The sequence below is a fragment of the Condylura cristata genome, unplaced genomic scaffold (genome assembly GCF_000260355.1).
Source record: "Condylura cristata isolate star-nosed mole 26May11 unplaced genomic scaffold, ConCri1.0 scaffold00029, whole genome shotgun sequence".
Classification (NCBI taxonomy): Eukaryota; Metazoa; Chordata; class Mammalia; order Eulipotyphla; family Talpidae; genus Condylura; species Condylura cristata.
Genome location: NW_004567130.1, coordinates 15,520,527 through 15,525,158, shown reverse-complemented (window position 1 = coordinate 15,525,158; position 4,632 = coordinate 15,520,527).

Below are 4,632 nucleotides of genomic sequence, written 5' to 3'. Positions count from 1 at the left end.
GCGCTGCGCCCCGCCCCCTGCGGGGCGCAGATCTTGGCGGGGCGCGATCGCCAACCTTGGGAACGCCCGTGGCGACGGCCGCGGAGAGTCCGGGCCCCCTGCATGCCCCCGACCGCCCGGTCAGTCGGCTGGCGTGGCGGGGACTCGGCGGTGAGCAGGGCGGCTCGGAGGAGTGTCTGCTCAGAGTCTCATTCCGATGTCCTCGTCGTGCTGATGAGAAAACTGAAGCACAAAGAGATTAAGTCACTAGCCCGAGGTCGCACAGCTGGCAAGGGGCGGAGGCGGGTTTCGAACCCTTGTAGCCTTGAATGGTGCAGCCAAGCTCTTGAGCTAGGTTTTATAAGCCTCGCGCGGAATTTTCGCGGCTGTCGCTTAGTGAGCGCTGTGTCTCTATGCATTAAATACAGTTTGAGCCTTTACTCCTAAACACTGCGCTCACTCACTCATTCATTGTGTCACTGTTTCCTGAGCTCCTGCTCCATGCCAAAATATGTTATAACTGCCTGGCACTACCAGGATGGCTCTGGGAGCAGACCCACCGTCTTGGCTCCAGTCGTGGAATAACTAACAGTTCCTGAGAGCGTCTGGCCTGGGAGTCCAGAGGAGTGCCTGAATGTGGAAGTTCACTCCCAACCCCAAGGCTTTTGCTCCCTGCAAAGGTGGGAAGGAGAGAACACCAGGAACAAGCCCTCAAACTTGGACCCAGCTGTTTCAAGTGGGTTGGACTAAGAGAAGAGTAGAAAGCAGGGGAAACACCTGGTGATCTAAAAGGAGAGAAATCAGACATGTGAACTGAGCTTTGGAGTTACCACAAATAACTGCTAAAGCAAAACCCATAAGCATCATGTTCTCTGTTATATTATGGCGCTGACACTGTTAAAAGGAATGCACATACTTGGTTATAGATAACCCTCAACACAACCGCATCAAGGAGTTACAGTTAACTTCTTTAGACTTCATAATATATCAAGGTTCCGCAGTGCAAGGGCATTGCTCTCCAATGTGTCTCATACTCCATACTCCAGGAGCTCTGTGGGCACATCCCTGCGGTTAGTTTGGCCACCTCTGGTTACCTTGACCGACTTAGTTTAACTCTCCCAGCCTTAATTCCTAATCTGTCAAGAGTTCCTAATTATTGACCTTGGATCAATATTGTGCTTTTCTATCAATATAATGATAGGGAGCTGCTTAGAGGGAAGAAAAGCCAAAGTTCTTTATCAATATGTATCGTGCTTGAAGTATCAAATCAGATGGTTTGATGGTTTGAAGGAAGTCTTATGGGATAGGTTTCCAGAAAGTCCTTCATCCCACGAAGTCTTCATCCTACGAAGTTTTCATCCTAATACCTGGTCACCAATTCTCATTCTTCAGCAAATTTGTGTTTAACTTTTTTTAAAAGTCTCCCAGAACAAAACTTAATAGAGAAGTCAGTAAAGGGCATGGCCCATTTACAAAATAAGAAAGATACATGGCTTTCAAAATATGAAAAGATACTCCTTTTCACTCATTGCTATGGACTGAATGTTCATGTCCCCCTAAAATTCCTGTGTTAAAGCCATAATCCCCAATATGATAGTTTGGAAATGAGGCCTTGGGAGGTAATTAGTTCATGAGGTTGGCTCCCTCGTGGTGGGATTAAAACCCTTATAAAAAGACATGAGAACACATCTTCCTGTCTTTCTCTCTTTTCCATGTGGAGACATAAGCAGGAAGAGAACTTTCACCAGACACCAAATCAGCCAAAACCCCCACTTTGCATTTGCCAAGAACTGTAAGAATTAAAAGTCTGTTTTTCAAGTTACCCAGACTATGGTAATTTGTGATAAAAGCCCAAACAGAATAAGATAGTCGTCATAAACAAAATAGAAGTTAAAACCACAGAGTATTGATAATGAGTGAAAAGCTTAGGCAAATATGGAGAGAAGCAGGACACTGTCAGTGGGAATATAAATTTAACACCACAGCTTTCAGTATGAATTTGGAGAATATCAAAATGTATGAATGCACATAACCTTAGACCTGGTGATTCTACTTCAAGGAGTTTATTCTACAGAGATACTGTAGTGCAAGGTCATGAACTATAATTCTATTTGTAGGGCCAAAAGATGGAACATCCTACTGCCCATCATTCAGGAAATATTCATGTAACCATTAAAACTAGTGAGTTAGGGCCCTCCCTGATGGCGCAGTGGGTTAAGCACAGCACTAAGAAGCTAAAGCTACTTCAGCATGAGTTCGATCCCTGCCCGGGGAAGTGATCCACATGGTGCAGCAGACCTCTCCTGACCCGCCCACTGCTCCCCTCAGCAGGTACTTCCTGCTGTTCCAACGGTTCTGCACCCTACTTTGTCTCTGGTGAATCCTCTCACTGCCCTTGCACCTCTAGCCTGTACCCCAGTTTTGTATGCATGAATAAATACATCTTTTAAAAAATGAGTTAATACAATGTATAATAGTAAAGAGACATTTCAAAAACACATTTTTAATTGTGATGTCCCTAGAAGGCTAAGCAAGCCTCTAGGGATGGGGGGAATTATTTTCACTGTACTATTTGCATTTTCTTCCTTTTTTTCTTGATGCCAAGTGTGTGTACTATAGGCATTTAATATAACAAGTAATATACAACACCAGTGCATCAGTCAATAACACTGAAAGCAGAAGGATCAATTAAATGGTACCATAAAAGTAAATTCGAAAAGCAAATAAACAGGAGACAAAAGAAACAAAACCTCATCATTGGAGATTTCCTTGGATGTCAAAGCCAAGGCCCCAGAGTGGTGGAGAAGAAGCCAGAAGCGCAGTGTGCAATTTCCCTGGCAACGAGAGCACAGAATGAGAACCCAGGGGAGCCGACTTCCAGTCTCAGGTGTGCCACTGAGCTGCCCTGTTAATCTTAGACGACCTTCTCAACCTGTCGGGGCCTCAGTTTCCTTGTGTGTGAAAAGGGCAGCAGGGGTGATCCTTCAGGTGATTTCCAGCAATGGAATTCTTTGACTCTGCACAGTTGAGAGGCCTGATAAAGAGCCAAGGAGTTCTTACTCAATAGAGAAAGCCATGAGAGATGATGGAAAGCCTCGAGAGAGAAGATGAGAGCAATACAAAACAGAAACTTATCAACTAACTGCAAAGAAGCAGAAAAACCCCAGCAAAACTGGGACTTCTGAGTCAGTTCCCTGTGTGTGTGTTGGGAGGTGAGGGGGTGCTCATCAAAAGCATCCTCGTGGCTTAGTTTCCCCATTTGTGAAACTGCATGCTGCCCAGGCAGGAAACAGTCATTCCACATTGCACAGGTCTCGGGTCTCATTCTGAGAATGACAGGTTAGTTCCCTTTCATGGTTACCAAATGTAATGTCAGAGAGAAAATGGAAGCAAAAATATGACCAGAGGAGGAACCATCTATCAGAAGGACCACAGGAAGCTCCCACAGCTGCAGGGTAGGAGAGCTTTGTAAGAGTTAAGATTGTCATTTCAGAGTAAGACACACCTGGTTCCAGTCCCTGCTCTGTCACGTTCCAACTGCACCTGAGCAGGTCATTTAACCCCTACCACCCTCATTTCAGCTTGTGCCTTAACCTCAACCCCAACCCAAGTGACAACTCAAGGCAAGGTCTTAGCACAGTGTCTGGCCCCAGAGACCGTGATCAGTAAATTAGAGCAACCACAGTCACTGCTGTCTTTATGCCGTGGGAAGCAGCACCCAGACACACACTGGCAGATGTTTCCCTTTAACCGCAGTCCGGCTGGATTTATTTTCTTGTAAATAGCAAGAGTAATGCAAGACAAGCAGCAAGGCCCCAGGTGCTGAGACCCTTGAACAACCCGGGTGTGAACTGTGTGGGTCCAGTCGGATGTAGATTCTTTGTCAATAAATACGGTGATGTAGATATTTTCTCTTCCTTAGGATGTTCTGTATAGTCACTTTTCCTCCAGCGGACTTTGTTGTAAGAATACAGTACATGCAACATACAAAATGCGCATCCATCAGCTATTTATGTGATTCGCAAGGATCGCAGTCAGCTGTGTAAGATTAGTAAAGTTTTGGGGGAGTCACCCTAACCTCAACTCTGCTCTCTTCTCTCTACTCCATGAAAGTTAACAAATTTCTATGAATCCCTTCTCTCCTTCATGCTCATACCAAGTAAAACAATTGAAAGACCCATCTCTAAGGGAACTGTTTTTACTTTTTATGAACGTGGAATCATGTCACATATATTACTTTGCAATCTGCTGTTTTCACTTAACAGTTTCTCACAAATACACCTCTAGGCCCATATATCTGGATCTAACCCATTCCTTTATTCATTGTATAATGTTTCATAGAACACCTGTGCCATAATTTATCTGATTATTCCTCTATTCCTAAATGTTCAGGTGGTTTCCAGTTGTTTTCTACTCTAAATAAAGGTGCAGTAAATATCCTGATCCATATATCTTTATATACTGACACTTTTATTTCCATAGACTAAAGTCCCCAAAATAAGATTGCATTTTTTGTAGTTAATAAATGTATATTTGTATTGTTAAGAAATACAGCAGGAAGATTTCCCACAAAAGGTTATAGCCATTCATACTCCCTTGAGCAGGAGCAAAAGAGTGTCCACTTGCCCCTTGTCTGCCAGCATTTGGATGCTG